At 36.0% G+C, this 18,642-nt stretch overlaps 1 protein-coding gene and 1 long non-coding RNA gene across 2 annotated transcripts in view; one reads left to right on the top strand and one right to left on the bottom strand.

The window, feature by feature from the left end:
- The window catches only part of LOC141549569 (uncharacterized), a 104,588-nt gene extending 92,977 nt beyond the window's left edge, over positions 1 to 11,611 (top strand). Inside the window, exons 4-5 of the long non-coding RNA XR_012484381.1 lie at positions 4,058 to 4,170; positions 9,408 to 11,611. This is a non-coding gene — a long non-coding RNA (uncharacterized LOC141549569). The remainder of the gene's footprint in view (positions 1 to 4,057; positions 4,171 to 9,407) is intronic.
- Positions 1 to 15,450, bottom strand: part of TPPP (tubulin polymerization promoting protein) — a 124,608-nt gene extending 109,158 nt beyond the window's left edge. The window contains exon 1 of the mRNA XM_074279200.1: positions 15,319 to 15,450. The gene's annotated coding sequence lies outside the window, so the exon portion shown is untranslated. The remainder of the gene's footprint in view (positions 1 to 15,318) is intronic.
- Positions 15,451 to 18,642: the final 3,192 nt, after the last annotated feature.

Genomic DNA, 18,642 nt, shown 5'->3' with positions numbered 1-18,642 from the left:
GCAATTATATACTTTTTTTTTGGTAGAACTATGGAGTAGTGAAACCATTCTGGAAAACAATTTAAAATAAAACAAAAAAGTGACTATATTATTCATATCAGAGATACAACAGAGATGCAACAAGAACATTAAAGACAGAATGGCAATCCAATCCAATCCAATAACATTTATTTTTGCTAGGCACTATGCTAAGCAGTGAGAATACAATTTAAAAAAAAACAGTCCCACTTATATTCTTTTTTACCTAGCAATACAACTATTAGTTCTGCTTCCTAAGATAAGATTAGGGAAAAAGGAAAAATAAAAACCTACAGGTTCTAAAATTTGTGCGCCTCTCTTTGTGGTGGCAAAGAACTGGAAATTGAGAGGTTTTCTGTCAGTTGGGAAATGGCTAAACAAATTGTAGTATATATTCATGATGGAATATTACTCTGCTATAAGAAATAATAAGCTCAATAATTTTATAAAAGGATGAAATAATACCTCCTCAATATAATGAAGATTGAATGGAGCAGAATCAAGAGAACATTATATATAGCAACAATAGTAATATGTTAAGAACAATTTTTAAATGATAGAGTCATTCAATTATAAATACCTAAATCAATTATAAAGATCTTATAAAGATGCTATTTGCATCTAGAAAAAGAACTGATAAATATATATCTGGAAATATATGTGCATGTGTGTATATATGTGTATATGCAAACACACACAAAAACATATAGATTTATGCCTAAATTGAAGTGATCTCAAAATTTGGGAGAGGGAAAAAAATTACATGATAACTTTTCTTTTAAATGAAGAGCTAGTTTGTACATAATGGATCTGAAATTTCAGGTGCAATCCTGTTTTTCTATTCCATTTTGTTATGGAAATACTTGTTTTATTTCTTAAGTTCAGAATAAAAAATATGAAGAACAAGACAAAGTCTGCCTTCTAAAAGCTTATGATCTAAAGATGAGACAACATACAAAAGGAAGAAGAAAAGGCTTGTGGGAGGAGAGAAATACACTCAGAGATGTCTTATTGTATGGGATTGAAAGCAGGCAGAGCAGCAGATGCAAGTGGAACAAGCTGAAAGTCCAGTTTCTTCCTCTATAAAGGAAGACAATAGGGGGAGTTTGGTACTCTGCTCTCCATCCTTCCAAATAGAGAGGAAAGGAAGCTGAAGAAGGTGGTGTCTATCAATCAAGGTTTGAGTTAGCAGCATGGAGATGAATTTAGAAGTCATGAGCTTATGAATTGAAATCAGAAAGAGCAGCATATGCAAAGTGGAGATAAGCCTTTTGAATACCAACACAACAAAATTAATCTTTTCATTTGAAAAAAAAAAGTGAGAAAAAGTCAATTCTCACATCTATTAGAGAATGTTTGAATAAAATATGGTATATTAATATCAAGGAATAATAGTCTGCTATAAGAAATGGTAAATATTAATAGTTCATGGAAACATTGGAAAAATTGTAATAGGATATGGAATGAAGAAAACAGAATCAGAATGACTACATGCATATATATACCTGTATATGCATATACATACATTACATTACAAGTAACAGGTAATGTTGACTAGCTAGGGAAGCTAAGGTATCTTTGGTGGATATGAAATCAAACCTGGAGTCAGCTTCGTAGTTTCAAATCCATTCTCAAATACTTACTAGCTAAGTGACCTGATGGTCAGGTCACTTAACCTCAGTTTCCTCATCTATAGAAAGGAAATAATAATAGCAACTATCTCTCAGCATTGTTGGGAGAATCAAATGAGATAGTAATTATAAAGTGCTTTGCATAGTGCCTAGTATACAATAAATTCTATACAAATATTATCATTTACTTAGAATGTATGTGTGTGTAGAATTCTCTACTTCCTCTATGTAGGTGTGACTTTCTTCTAGTTAATTCCTCCCTCACATGATAGAAGATTCTTTTAAAAATCCAGCATGTCAAAAATTACTTAAAAGTCACTTTGCCCACTTGTAGCCTAGAGCTTCTTGCTGGTATATGTCTTGGTAAGAATCTAACCTCAAATGTTATTCTTTTTCTTTAATGTTCTGTAATCTTATGTAACTATGTAGCCCAAACCACCAGCCAATTGGCACTAACAAATCTAAATTGTGTTTATGATACTTTTAATTGTGTTTATGATACATTAATTCCACTTTCCTTTGGATTGGTCCTCACTGTTTCCAGACCCATTAATAGCATTCAGGTAGGAGAATTGACTAAGATTTGAATGGTCACTTAAGAATTTAATACATATTGTATATTGCAAAAACACTTAAAACAATATAATGTATTGACTTAGTCATTTTTTAATGGCCACAATGTATTTTTGCAAGAGGGAAGATGGGAGGCAGCAGTAGCTGGCTCCTCCTCTATCTGTTTTTCCATCAAGTAATAAGTAAAGCAAAGGAATGAATGGGTAGATAACCGGGGAGTTAATGTCACTGGGAAACCTCAGAGGTGATCTAACCAGCAACAGCATTCCTGCATCTCAGAGGTTTACTCTCAGGCTCTGGAATGTTTGTCCCTAGCTCCCAGCTGACCTAAGTCATCAGGGAGTGGAGAGCCTGTCTATCCTCACATTAACCCTTGCTGGAAAGGTACCGCATATAGACTGGGATGTTGTTTTGGTTCTGACATCTACAGTTTTCTACCTGCCTTCCAAGAACAAGATCACTAGTCCAACATATTTCACTTGTTGGGCTTGACCTTTATGTCTCCTCTGCATTAATCACCCTTTTCCAAAGTTATGGTCGTAAGCAATCCAGGTGGTTTACCTTTACATCAAGCACCAAATCCCCTTGGAGCTTAGGGAACCCACACTCCCCACTCTTTGTTCCTTCCATTTCTAAGCCTTTCCAACTGAACTCTAAAAGATGGGTAACATAAATAAGTACAAAGATGTAAACAAAAAAGATCACTAGAAAAAGTTGAATGCTGAGTGTTTGTAATGACCTATCTGTAGCAAAAAGAAAATTTATTGAGAGACAGGGAATTTAGAGGTGCAGAATGTGGATACAATGCCAGATGCCACATCCCTTGATTAACTGTTATTCTCAGTTATAAGGAGGAGGAGTGATGGTGTCTTTTAGGTGTATGTCTGGTGAGGGTGACTTCCAGAAATGGCACCAGTACAACTTAATATAAAAATATCAGAAAGAAAAAAATAGCATTCTCACTTCACATGGATATAACTAGGGTGGGGTAACTGGGGATTTGGTTCAGAGTGTCAAATTTAGAGGACACATAGAGCACAAAAATGAGAGACCTTGAAACCTAGTTAGAGAAGAAAAGACAGGAAAGGAAGCTGCCAAATAGCACTGCTGCTGCTTCTTCCCATTCAGTTCCAGTCCAGCCCTGTTCTTCTCTTTCCATTGTAACTTCCCCAGACTGAGTCTTATAGGTTTGCCCCCAAAATTCTTTATACTTCTTGTTTGTCCATGAATAAAATTTCTTAGGTTTGGCTTTACAAGGATATGTTTATCTGCATGCTATAGAGAGGATTCTTTTTTCAGAAACTGTTTAAAATAAAGGGCCTCTTCTAATTCTGAGATCTCTGATCTTAAAAAAAAAAAAAGAAAGAAAGAAAAGAAAAGAAAAGGAAGAAACAACCAGCATTCTACTAATATATTCATTACAAAAGTGATTACTATCAGAGCACCCTGGGTACCTCAAGTAGATTTCAGTAAGTAAAAGTTTGCATTCATATATTATTTTAAGGGTTTACAAAACATTTTTTGTTACAATTTGGTGAAGTGAGTAGCATAAGTATTATCCCCATTTTCCAGATGAGGAAAATAAGGTTCAGAACATTTAAATGACTTGTTCCAGATAGTGTAACTTCTAAGTGGTGGAACCAGGATTCAAATTCAGATCCTTTGATTCCTAAATCAATGATTTTATCTAACCTTACATTGATTATGAAGTTATTCACCAAAATAAATTTTTCATAAAGGCAATACATTACTTTAGGGATGCCATTTTCATGAAACATATCTATTTTTATGGGTCTGGATGGGTAACAAAGTAGGATATTTGTTATATGTTTTAGATATTTATCAGTTGTCATGAAACCAGACAATATTCTAAAATGAATGAAAACTAACCTGACCCAGAGCAACAATGACATGAGGATTTCTAGGAGGAGTTTCAGCTGGCAGACAGGTAAGATAACAATGCTGTGGCTTCTCTCAGTGCTACCTCTCCCATTTCCTTTTTCTGCCTCTCCTCCCCAGTTACACTGTTCCATTTCTCAGGACCACCTTTTCTCACTGGTACAGCTTCTTCTCTTCTCATTCTATAGACACTTTCTGCTTTTTTGAATTTTCTTCCCTTCCTGCCATTTTTGACTCCCAAAGTTTTTCTTCTCTGTTCTTCATCCTCCTATTCAATCGCTACCTAAGTGGCAAAAGTAAGATAATATATGTAGAACAGTTTATAAATCACTAAAAGCTACATAAATGGACAAGTATTTTTAAGTCCTACTATGTGCTAGGTACTATGAGAGCACTTGGGATGCAAGCAAAAGAAAGAAAATAATCATTACTCATAAGGAATTTATACTTTTAATTGCCAACTATTATCATTGTCCTTTGTCACTTAATACATTTATAGCCAGATGTCTCAGTGGCTCTTGTCTTCCAGAAGCTCCATCTTATTTTTTCTTTTCCTGATTTTTAAATAGTTAATTGTTTTTTCCTATTTTTTTCTTCAATAGTATCTTATTTTCCCAATACATGTAAAGAGAGTTTTCAACATTCATTTTTGTTAATAGCTTTTTATTTTAGAAATATATGCAAAAAACCACAACTGTTTGGACATATATACATATATTGTATTTAATTTATACTTTAACATATTTAATATGTATTGGTCAACCTGCTATCTGGGGGGGGCAGGTAAGAAGGGGAAAAATTAGAACAAAAGTTTTGGCAATTGTCAATGCTGTAAAATTACCCATGCATATATCTGGTAAATAAAAACTTTATATATATATATACATATATATATGTATATATATATATATATGTATATATATATATGTATGCAAAGATAGTTTTCGACATTCACTCTTGAAAAATCTTATGTTCCAAATTTTTCTCCCTCCCTTCCCCACAGCCTTTCTCCTAGACAGCAAGTAGTTCAATATATGTTAAATATGTTCAATTCTTCTAAACATATATCTACATTTATCATGCTGCACAAGAAAAATCAGATGAAAAGAGGTAAAATAAGAAAGGAAAAAAGCAAGTAAACAACATCAAAAAAGGTGAAAAAATTATGTTGTGATCCACATTCAGTCCCTATAGTCCTCTTTCTGGATGCAAATGGCTCTATCCATCACAAGTATATTGGAATTGGCCTAAACCACCTCATTATTGAAAAGAGCCTATTTTTGATCTATCAGAGTTGATCATCACATAATTTTGTGGTGGCTGTGTACAATTTTCTCTTGATTCTACTCACTTCACTTAGCAAAGTTTATGAAAATCTTTACATGTCTTTCTGAAATCATCCTGCTGATTGTTTTTTATAGAACAATAACATTCTATAACATTCATATACCATAACATATTCAGAAGTTCCCCAACTGGTGAGCATCCACTCAGTTTCCACTTCTTTGCCACTACAAAAGGGCTGTTACAAACATTTTTGCACATGCGGGTCCATTGATATTCATTTTTGTAAGATTTTATGTTTCAATTATTTCCCCTCCTTTTTTTCCTTACCTCCTTCCTCCCCATGACATCAAGAAATCTGTTGTAGATTAAACATGTACATCCTTTTAAGCACATTCCCATATTTGTTATCTTGTATAAGAAAAATCAGACCAAAGGGGGGAGAAAACCACAAGAAAGAAAAAGCAAAGAAACAAAAAAGGTGTTTGTGTCTCCTCTCCATTAATTCCCCTTTTCCAGAAACATGGTCTTCAGCACATTCAGCCTCCATACTTCTTTCTGGATGTGTCTGACATCCAAGGCTAATGGAATTGTTTTGGAACATTGTATTGTTGAGAAGAGCTAAGTATATCATAGTTGATAATCCATATGATGGTGATTTTGCTGTGTACAATATTCTTCTGGTTCTGTTACTTTACTCAGCATCAGGTTCATGTAAATCTTTCCAGGCTTTTCTGAAATCAGCATATAGAACAACAGTATTCCATTACATCCGTATACATTCATACTCAGTTATTCAATTGATAACTCCATCTTCTTAAGTAAACATTTGTCCACCTTGTTTGAGGTACTTGGTACTTTTTTAAATTGACATTTACATAAGGCTTGAAGGTTTATGAAATGCTTTTTGTCCATAATCACATTTGAGCCTCATAATAATCATGTGAAGTAAGTGTTCAACATATTTATTTTTTCTTTATTTGTGTGTTTTAAAAAATATTTTTGGTTAATAATTATATCCTCTCTCTGCCATTTTTCTTCTTTGGCCATTAAGAAAAACAAAAATAAAAATAAATGCTTGTTACAAACAAGCAAAACCAATTCCTGTGTTAGCTATGTCTGAGAATGCATGTATCGTTCTGTACTTTGAGTACATCGCCTATCTGGCAGGAGGTATATTTCATCAGTCCTTTGGAATAGTAGCTGATAATTTCATTGGTCAGAGTTCTTAAGTGTGTCAAAGAATTTTTAAAAGGTTTAACTATATAAATTGTTCTCCTTATTCTGCTCATTTTACTCTGCATTAGTTTATACAAGTCTTCTAGAATTCGTTAAAGCATTCTCTTCAGTTTTTAAAAAATACCACAATAGTATTCCAAAGCATTCATATGTAAGCATTACTTTAAAAAAATTTAAATATGAGACAATTAGGTCTAATAAAAGTCTAATAATAATATAAAAAATAAAGTAACTGTCCATACTCATACACAAGTAAATGTCTAAGGAGCTATTTGAACCAGACTTTTTCACTCCAAGCCAAATATGACCTATTTTCTTTGTCAGGCTGCATCTATTATACTATATCATTCTTTCTTCCCCTAGCTATTCAGTTATCTTTAATAAGATATTCTGCCTTTATCTTGGAAGAGGAAAGTATAACTTTCAGTCATTACCTTGCAAAGTTATTATTTGGTGGATTAAGCAGTAAGGGAAAGAATGGAAATTATGGCTTTGCCTTCATACCAATCCCACATGCATGCCAGTGCCATATCCATCACCCTTACTGTAGCAAAAAACACTCAGTACCAGAAGGGGTTAGCCCCAAATGACAAAATGGAAATATATCAAAGCACATACCCTAAAACTGTCAATAAAAATGAAGAACTGAGACCACCTAGAGATAGAATTTACTATAATTCTGGCACACTTGATGAAAAGTCTACAAGTAACTTCTCTTGGTTAATGTCCCAGGCCAGCTTATTAACTTTTAAAAGTGCCTATCACTGCTATTATTATATACAATTCTCTTGGTTCTGTTCATTTCACTCTTCATTACTTTGGGCAAGTCCTTACATGTTTTTCTAAAAATCATTGAGTTCATCACTATTTTGTCTATTGTAAATATCCAAATTAATTGTGAAAGACATGTGAAGAAAGCACTATGTATATGCAGAGAAAGAATTGGTAAATAGTAGCATGTATAGAATAATTTTACACACAGATATATACATTTACATACATATATTTGCATCTAATGGCCATTTATAGGGTTCAGGGAGAGGGAAGCAAATAAAAAAATTTACATGATAATTTTGTGGTATATTTGAAAGGAATGGCAAATTGCAGTTTCACGTACAATCATCTTTTTTATTGTACTATGTTATGAAAATGTTTGTTTTAATAAATTATTTTTTTTAAATAAAGTACCTATTATCTCTTTTGCTTATCTCTCCTCATTAAGCAGAATATATTTTAAAACTTTCCCAGTTCTTCCCAGGTGCAAGGAAAGCAAATTCAGTACAAGAGCCCTAGGAACAACATGGTTACATGAGGCTACCACCTAAGCCCAGGTGCTCATTCTTCTATGCTATATATAAAAACTAGAGGCTGAGGTAGATAAACAGTCTAAAGTAAAAAATGATGGTTCCAAAACACAATCTCCAATTTATAACCCCTTCTCTGTTGCCCCCATAGGATGAAGATGCATTCGTTTGAATAACATATACTAAAACATATTGCACATGATATATATCCTGGAAGAGAAAAAATATACATAAAATCTGAGCTCTGTCCTCAAGACACTTGTAATCTAATAGAGAAAATAACCCATATCCAAGTATCAATACTGATGATACTACCAATAATATGTTAAATGCTACATGAGTAATACACACTAAAGGTCATAGGCCTTGGAGTAGGAGGTGTCACTCTGGCAAGAGTAAGATAAACCAGGGAAGTTATAGAGGATGGAGCAGTTGAATTAGATGCTATTAACAAATCATACTTCCAGTATATCCAGGTGTATAAGGCTATTTATCTCTGTCCCTAGGTAGTTATTGATTTTTAATTTCTTCTTTAAATTGCTCAGCCTTTTTATTTTTAATATTATCCAGTTTCTTATTTACTATTTCTAATTCACTAGGGGCTAGGAAACGAATAGCTTCCTAAGCTAAAAGAAATGTCACTAAGTTTAGAGTGAGGGCCCAAAGTGTTTTTCTATGACAAAATTAAACTGACACTAAAACATATTTTGGCTCCTAAAACTTGATTTTTGCTTCCTTCTAATAGCAAAACTCTTTTGTTTTTTTTTTCTTTTTGCTATAATAAGTGAACTGAAAAGAGTTATTGTTTATACATATCTTTATATCAAACACATTAATACCTTGATTAGTGAAGAGGGTACATTCCAGTGAGTAATGTAGTCAGAAATTATGACTTGAGATAAATTTTATTTCTGAACATCAGAAAATGGAATGGACTTAGGTAGCAAAAATTATTAGATATGAATTGAAATAACATCAGAAATAATAACACCATCATTTTGCTTTCCAGAAAATAAGTTTCTCACCAGGAAAGTCATTGTCATGAAAATCCACTTAAATTTTGACAATTCACATCTCATCAATATTCTCAGTAGCTTTTACCCCTTTTGATTGAAGGGATGGAGAGAAGGAGCCAAAAATCCTGCCAAAGCCTTTCATATAAAGAGAGTTCAGAAGTCCAGTGAACTTTGCTTTTCAGCTTTCTTTTATAGGTTATAACTCCCCTATTATAGTATAAGCTACTTGAAGGAAGGAATGGTCTTTCTTTGCCTTATTTGTATCTCTAGTGCTTAGCATAGTGTCTGGCACATAATAGGTACTTAATATTTATTAAATTGTATTGCATAATGTCTAGCATTTATATGTCTTAACGTAGATAGTGTTTTTAAAATATTATTTATTTTTATCCTTGCAAAAACCCTTAGAGGGAGGTACTATTATCATTATCTCTACCTTACAGGTAAGGAAATTGAAGAAGACAGTGGTTAAGTGACTTTCTTAAGGTCACACAGTAAAGGTCTGAGAAAGGAGTTGAAATTAAGTCTTCCTGATTCCAGGTCCAGTGCTCTCTCCACTCTGCCATCTAGTTGCCTCCAGAAAGAACCATCACCACCACAACTAATACCAACAACAAAATATATCTGTTAGTCTTTGGGAAGAGAAAGGGGATAATCTAGTTGAATCATCCTAAGAACCAAACCTAGATGCTAAATATCATAGAGATAGCTATGACATGTCAATAAAATGTGTGGAATTCAACATGTCATTCAATTTAATTCTTCAAAATGTCTCCCCTATGCAAGTGTGCACTATTATGCCAAGTTCTGGGGATATAAAGATGAAAAGCACTACTTTCCCTGTCCTTAGGGAGCTAAATGAAATAAGACATTAGGTAAGTATAATATAAGGTAAAGTGCAATAGAAGCAAAGGAAAGACCCAGATAAAATACTCTAGAAAAATCCAAGAACAGAGAGAATAATTTCTGTTTGGGCAGAGACCATGGAAAGTTTCATAGAGAAAGCAGCACCTGAGCTGATTCTTGAAGGATCATTCAATGTAAATATACCCTATTGATTTAAGTTGGGAGATGTGAACTTCTTTGCCCTCATTGGGACTGACTCAGTATTATGAATACATATGCTCACCTTATGATAAAGCAAGAAAAAGGAACAGTTATGTGATTGTATGGTAACCCTCTAGTATTAACTTTATTTATGTGTAAAGCTCTTTTAAAAACATTTTCTGGCCAGATAAATCTTTACCTATTTTTGTTTGCTTCTATATAAGTGGAGGTCCTGGTTCCTGTTTTTCTTTAGATCAATAAATTCCCAGAATAAAGTGAAACATGAGAGTTGAATGGAATTGTTATTATAGTAACCATTTAGATCATATGCACTTTGATATAATTTACTTTTAAAAAGACAAGCTGTGGTATATAATCATGATGGAAAACTATTATGCTATAAGAAATGATGAACTCCATGTAAAAAATCACCCAAAATAATGAAGAGCAGAAAACATTGTATACAGTAACAGCAGTATTGTTTTAAGAATAACTGAGTGATTAAATAATTTTGAATAAATACTCAAATTAATTGCAAAGGATTTATAAAGGAAGATGCTACCTTCATTCAAAAAAAACCTGATAAATTCAAGAATACATATAATCAGTTTGCATGTATATATATATATATATATTCCAAAATATGGAATCAGAGCAGAAAAACTATCTAATTTTTTCCAAAGAAACTTGTAAAAAAATTTGATTAAGTTCTTCTCCATCTAGCTTTTTTTAATGCAAAATTGATTATAATATCTTGTCCCAGAATGTTCAATATAAAAAGAGAGACTTAGGTTATATAAAGCTCAAGCAAGAACTAAATATGTAGAATAATGAAAACTAGATTTTCCTCCCCCTTTCTATTCCTCTCCTCATATTCATTATATTGAAATATGTTATAGTATGACTCAAAAAATGCCCATAACATTTAAAAATTTAATATCAATAATTTATTATTTCAGTCATAGTTATCAATTTTAGAAGCTAAAATAGAATCCATGAATTATGTAGTCATTATAATCTGAGGAAATTGAGACAAATAGGTAGTATAGTAGATAGAACACCAGCTCTGGAGTCAGGAGAATCCGAATTAAAATCTGGTCTCAGATATTTACTAACTGTGTGACTCTAGGCAAGTCAATTAACCCCAATTGTGTCAAAAAAAATTTTTTTAAGGACCCTCTGAACTCTTACTATCTATGCTTGTCTTGGTATTTAGGACACACTATCCTAAATTGCTATTTTTTTTTCAGTGTGTTTCTGTCTTTTCTTCTCAAATGGATTGTAAACTTGTTAAGGACAAGGAAACCAGGATTTTAGATGTCTTTTGATTGATTTTATTATAGGAGTAGAATGTGAACTACTTGGAGGCAAGAATTGTTCTTCCTTTTATCTTTGTATACCCAGGAGCTAGCACAATTTAAGTACCTAGTACAATAAACATTTCGTGGATTGGATGTGAAATCATTTGAAAGAAATCAGAAATATTTTATAGAGAAACTAAGAAGTCAGGTAGCCTGTTAGATAATTCTTATATACTTAGGACAATTGTTTTTAACATAATAGATTTGTTCTTGGTTGTCAGATATAAAAATTGCTAAATTATCACAAGTGTAATTTGACTATATATATATATATATCTTTTTATTATTTTTGATTCTATAATCATAGAATATCAGAGTTGGAAGATACCTTAGACATCATTCAAGTGAGGAAAATGGTTCTCAGAAAAACTGAATAACTTGTTTAAGATTACATAAATTAAAACAAAAAAAAGCAATTGAACTGGGGTCAGAACCCAGGTTTCCTGACTCTACATATAGTAGTAGTTTCTTAAAATTGTGCTACATCTTTTTTCAAGGTTTAGTTCATTTGCCACTTCCCTCTATGGATTTTCTCTAAATTTCCCCTTTTTTCCAATAGAGTTATTCTACTTCTTAAATTACTGGTTATTTATTTATTTGTGCATATGTTTTATTCACCAGAAATGCAAGTTCCTTGCAGGCAGGAAATTTAATTTTTTCATCCTTGTATTATCATCTTGGTATCTGAACTGTTCTCTGCAACATGTTAGAATCTTTAATAAAACTGAATTGAAACTGATTTTAATTGCTTTTCCTATTTTTAATCATCTTCTGAATGTACCCTTTCCCCTACATAAATAGATGCATCTCAAGTGATGCTCAGAGGCCCAGTAAAGAGTTCCTTAAATCAGGCTTTCTCAATAGGTCTTGTTTGCTCTCATTGGTGGCACTCCCTGGTGGTGGCACAGGTGGCTAATGTTGTCTTGCCAATTTTACAAGATGGGTTTGCAGGGCTGTTAGGAAAACAATATAGCTTCCCCAGTAATACCTCAAGTTAATATGGTAAAGAAAAGCTGTCCAGGATCATTTATTATCAGGTGTAGTAAAATAGTAAATGTGTGTGTGTGTATGCGTGTGTATATGTATATATATATATATATATATATATATATATACACATGTATATACATATGTATATATAAACCTAGATTAAAGGAGAGGAGAGGGTGACGGGGTGAGGGCACAAATTAAGCATATCAAAATGCAACAATACTGCCTGTCCTCCAGACCTACATTTCAATCTATCTAGAATAGACTCAGTGAAATCTAAGTCTGAGCCTCTTGGGGACGATATTGTGTCATACATCAAAAGCATTGGTTATAATTAGGTATAATTGTAAGTCCCACAGTCTCTGCCCTGAAGATGCTCTCCATTTTAATTGTCTCTTCCAGAGAAGGGTGTTGTCAGCTCTAAAGACAGTAGAGGACAATACATTGCCACAGCATGTAGGAAAACCTGTACCTACATGGCAAATGTAGCTACTGCAGTAAAGCCTTCCTGAAAACAAAAAGAAAAGGGGGGGGGGGGAATACAAAGAATTCAAGATTTTTATCTTTTGACAGAAGAAGCAACAAAAAATGAAATTGGCATTATTTCTTTGGATGACACAGACCAGCTTCCAATGAATATTGATTTTGGTAATTATGCACAGAAAAACCCACAGGTTTTAAGAAGACAAAAGTGGTACACCATTCATTGATTTAGTAGCAGTCACAGGATTGTAGATTACCAACAAACCACACCTCATATGTAATTTTTATCCTTTAATCCATTCATGGCATTCCTTCCCATACTGGCTGTTGAAATCCTGCCCCTTTCAAGACCCTAGTCAAACATTAAGTATTCCATGATCCATGAACCATGCCATGTAGCCTTTCATTACTCCCAATCCATACAATCAGCTGGATGTGATTTTCCCCTCCCCAGAATTCCTCTTATGGCATCTTTCTCATACTGCTTCATATTATAGTTATCTGTGTACAGATCTTTCTCCACTGTATTACAAGCTCATTGAAAATGGGGTCCATATGTTATTTTTCTGTGTATCCCCATGGTGCTCACTTAGCACCGTGCCTTGGACACATCAGGCACTAGGAAAATGTTAAATAACTGAATATCAGCCATAACTCATTGTGAAAGACCTTTAACCAAAAGAAGAGGATGTCAAAAAGACTATTAAAATGGAAGGAAATGCAAACATAAGTTATGTAATAGTGTACTTTGACCAGATTTTAAAGGCTTTAGAACATAACTGAAGATGGATGCAGAGTTTTTAGCTTTTTTTTTTTTTTTTTATCATCAATTTTCAGTATAGGAGAGAAGTCTTTTAATAATATAGAAATGCTCAAATTTAACTTCTGGCTATGGAAGCCCTGTAAAAAATTTTCTTGGATAGCATACAACCTAAATTTTGCTCAGAGATTCATGTAGAAAAAATAAATTGAGATAAAGCAAAAACTTCTTCTGAGAAAAACTTGGTGATTTGTGTATGATAAAATCTCTCAACTACACATTGTTATTCACTTAATAATCCTGGTGTGGGAAGGGAAAGCAGTTAGCACTAGAGCAAATTCATCGAAGCTTGTGGAAAGCCTCTTTTCACAAAGGGAACCCTCACAAAAGAGCCCAAAAGCTCCCCATTCATCCCCAGCCTACAAGAACTCCAATCCTTTTTGTAATTCAGAAGAATTTTTAGACTCTTAAATCCTTAGGCTACTTAACTAGAGAGGAAACTAAATCAACTTTTGCTAATTGATTGGCAGTTATGTTTTAACTTTGGAATATAGCCTGGAACGGGAGAAGACGCTTTTATTGCTAATCCATTATAACCCGCTACCGCAGAATTTTTATGAGCAGAATTATTTCATGTGATAGGGGCAATAAAGGGAAGTGCCTATACCTACACCAAGACAGAACTGCATTTGCATAAAGGCTGGAAGAAAGATAGAACATGTTAGAAGGCTTAAAGGAAAGAAGCTTCATTTGCTTTTTAATTATTTAATTCCCCAAGAACAGACTCCAGGGCCTGCAGGAATCCAGAATTTCCTCAAGCTTTCTCACTGCTGACATCCCCAGTCCCCAGACACTGGCTTTTTATAGGGGGCACCAAAGTGGGTATCAGTCTCTCCACACACACACACTTTACTCTGCCCTCCCCCCACTCCCAACACCCAATCTGGCTGTTATAGATCCTGTTTATATCACCAGCTTCCCTGGTTCAAAAGGAAGGAAAGCTGGGTCCCCATTGGAATTTTAATTTGAAGGATGGAAGAGGTTCTGGATCAGGTTGGAGTGGGGGAGGTGAAGAAGAGAAGGGAAGAAGGAATGATGTAGCACCCCCCAGCATCTGGACCTTCCAAGCCTGCACCAGTCCAGCTGTGCCAGGGAAGCTACGACTTCATCATAGGAGGAGTCTCAGCTATGTCTTCCCAAAGGGTGAAGGGCGATAACGCCATCGCCTACATTTCTGGGTACTCAAGCCCCTGGGGGGGGGGCGGGTAATGAAGGTGCAATCAGAGCGCAGACAGGTTCAGGTGCAGCGTTCAGGCCCATGCAGACAGACCAGGTTCGGCAAAAACACTTCGCACATCAACTCTTCCCCCACCCACCCCAATCTCCCCTCCTGCGGTAAGAGGGACCCCGAAGCACCCCTTCCCCCCCAAATACGCAGCGTCAGCTCAGTCAGCAGACTTGGCCGATGCACCATCCTGGCGCTGGCGCAGGTGCCAAGATGAAGGGTGCAGGAGGTGCTCGGTGCAGAGCGGGTGCACGGTGTGCAAGCACCATGCATAAAGGGGGGCCCCGAAGAGGGGCTTTCGGGACAGAACCGCAGAGCTCTCTAAACAGCACCCAGTCTCGTCTCCTCCAAGGGACGTTCCCAGCGGAGGAGAACAACCACCGGCTGGACCTGCCTCCTCCCTCGAAGGCCGCGCCGTGCCCACTTACCCACGGGGGAAAGCAGCTACAGGAGCAGCGGCGCCGCCTCCTCCTCCTAGTCCTCAGGGGCCACCCGACACCCCAGACCAGACCCGGCTGCAGCTCCCCGACTCAGCCCAGTGGCCCAGCCGCCACCACCGGGGCCCGAGCCCCGCCTCAACACCGCCACCGCCCCGCCCCCCCTCGCCTATTGGCCTCTGGCCACCGCCTCGGTCCCCCACCCACTTTCCTCATTGAACCAAACGGTTCCCCACTCCGCCCTGCGGCGAAGAAGCCCCGCCCTCTTCCCGGCTCAATCTCTGCAGGGGGAGCGAAAAGGAGAGTCCTGCAGCCCCCCGGAGCCCGGCGGCCACAACCGCTGCCTCTCCCTTAAATGGCCCGGGTGGAAGACTGGGCCGGTCTGGCATGTCATTGTGCTGGCAGCTCTAGGGACGCTTCGCTCCCCCAGGCCTCTCTCAGGTGTGCAAGGTTGAAGGGCAGGCAGCCTTATGCAACAGGCAGCGTGGGAAAAAAAAAAATCCGTGTGCAAGATGCAGTAGGACCGACTTCTCGATGCAGATTTGGAAGAAGAGGGGTTCTGATAAAGAGACTTTGGATAGGGGTGGAGTAGGAAGGATTTAGCCATATTGAGCTTGAGCTCTGATGGGCTGCTGGGGGACGCGCGCGCGCGCGCGCACACACACACACACACACACACACACACACACACACACACACACACACACACACACACACACACACACACACACACACACACACACACACACACACACACACACACCAGCCTAGGTCTTTGGAAGCAAACAAGTTTAAGAAATCAGTGTGTTCCTCTGTGGCTGAACTCGCCAGTTTTTACAGTTTATGAAAGCATGGTTGCATACACCACTTTGTTTCTTCTCCCTCTCTCTTTTCTTCTTCTCAAACATAAACAAAAATAGGAGAAAAGAGCTCTATCTCTAATAGTCTCTGTCTTTTTTCCTCCCACAATAAAGTCAAAAGGCTTTCTAGCTTGTCTCCCAGCAAGTCACACCTTCTGATTGCCTCCATTTCTTCCACTTTAAAATGGGGATAATAATAGTACCTACCTCCCAGAGTTGTGAAAATCAAATGAAATAATATTTGTAAAGTTCTTAGCGTGGCACAAAATACGAACTTTAATGAATGTTCATTCCCTTCCTCTTCTCTTCCCTTCTCTCACCATCTTCATTAAGCGCCCACTGTGTGCCAGGCACTATGCTAAAGATATCTGCATCTCTGTCTGTCTTCCTATCCCCCCATATCTAAACTCTTATCTGAATTACCCTTGACAGTACTAAAATAGAGATTCCTCAGTTTGTTAGAAGGGACTTTGGAACACTGTCTACAGCAGTGGTTTTTCTTATAAAATGTAAGAGATAGCTGGAAGTATCCTTTCCACCCTCAACAACATACCCATTACTAACTCCAAGAAAAACTTACCTAGCAGCACCTGATCAGATAAAGAAGAAAGCTGCCTTTATCATTGTTCCCTTTACCCACTAACTTATGGCCTCTCTTCTTTTTTAAGGGCTAGATAACAAGTAGTGGCAAGTAGTCTACAGTATGTTTAGCATTCTCCAAACCTTGGCAACAAGTTTTTTTTTTCTTTTTTTTTATTCTCCCCCCCCCCTCCACTTATCTTTATTTCAAGGGCTGCAGCTCTGAAGTCCAGTCCCCTCTGACCTTCTCTTAGCGACATTTTAACTAAACTCAGGATCTTAATTTTTATTTTAAATTCGCTATTCCATTTCTAGAGGTCTGAAGACAGCTCTACAAGACAGACTACAAGAAGTAATTCTTGTAGTCATGCGATTATTGTTTTGTCATTTCCCCTTTCTTATCATAGATAGAATCTTATACTTATTCAATTATTCGAGGATTACTTATTATGTATCTTCTCTGTGCTACTGTCCTAAGCATCAGGGAAAATACAAAGTTTAGGCAAAACAGTCCTTACATTCATGGAAAATTAGAATATACAAAGTTGTATGATTAGTTCATAAGAGAGAGGCAAAATAAAATGCTATGTGAGGTCTGAGGAGAAATGTCTTTCTGATGACTAATCTGAGAAGAGTTCTGGAGGAGGTAATATTTGAATTGGGTTTTTAAGGATGGGTAGTAATTCAACAGGCAAAGAGGGAGACCAAAGGCACAAGAGACATGAGGGATATCATGTACAAAGGTGTGGAGCTAAAATGCACATGGTATATTTGGGGGAGAGATAGTTTCTTAGATACATGAAGGGAAGTAATATTGGATAAAGCTGGAAAGTGAGATAAACCAGAGATAGTAAAAGATCTAGATGCCAAACAAAAGAATGTCAACTTTACTTCTTATTTAATAGGTAGCCACTACAGATTTTATTCTTTACCACAAGGTTGAAATGTTCTAAGTATAAAGAAGATTAGCATCATAGTAGTATGAAAGATTGGAGGGAGGAGAAAGTATTTGGGAATACATATTAGAAAACTATCAGGTGATGATAAAAGGAGCCTGTAGAAAATTATTTTATTTAGAATGAAAAGGAAGAAAAGAATAAACAAAAAAGTTTTTAATTGATATAAAGAGAGAAGGAGAAGGAAGGGCCAAAGATTAGATGAATGTTTTAAACATAGGAGATAACAATACCACAGATAAAATCCAATAAATCATAAGGAAAATATGTATGTGGGAAATATGATAAGCCTGGTTTTGGTTGATTTTTCAGTGTTAGAGGAACATCACTTATAGAAAGCTAGAACTCAAAAGAGAGGCTAGGACTTGAGATTTGGAATTTAAGAGAAACAAGAAGGGCAGAGGTTGGCCTTTAGAAAAGACTCACAATAACACATCTATAATTAATCATGCATCTATGATATATGGTTTTATTATGTACTAAGTATATAAAGCAAAAAATCAATCAAGAAAGGCAAAAATACCCTCCTCCCTCAAAAAAATCAATAGCCCTGCCATTGAGGAATTAAATTAAATTTGGGAAGACCCATATGAATAATTAAGTATGTACAAAATACATATACAAAGTGAGTAGTAATCTTAGAGAGGAAGGCACTTCATTTTAGAAGAGGATCAATGACACCACAGGGTAAATCTTGATTTGCTCATAAATTGGAGTTTCATAAAGTCAACAGTCTCATTGAAATCCACTGACAAAACAAAAGTCCAGATGATTGATGATGTGATGATGGCCTGTTATGCAATGGATTTCTTTGATGATTTCAAAGTCTAACCAAACTCTTAGTGCTTCATAGCACCTGCTTTAGTCAACTTCATGACAGTTGGAACACATTGTTATCATTCACCCATTTTGCTGAGGGA

The sequence above is a fragment of the Sminthopsis crassicaudata genome, chromosome 1, assembly GCF_048593235.1.
Source record: "Sminthopsis crassicaudata isolate SCR6 chromosome 1, ASM4859323v1, whole genome shotgun sequence".
In the NCBI taxonomy this organism is placed as follows: Eukaryota; Metazoa; Chordata; class Mammalia; order Dasyuromorphia; family Dasyuridae; genus Sminthopsis; species Sminthopsis crassicaudata.
The sequence above is the reverse complement of the archived record's forward strand: the minus strand, read 5'-3'. Positions and strand labels throughout refer to the sequence as shown.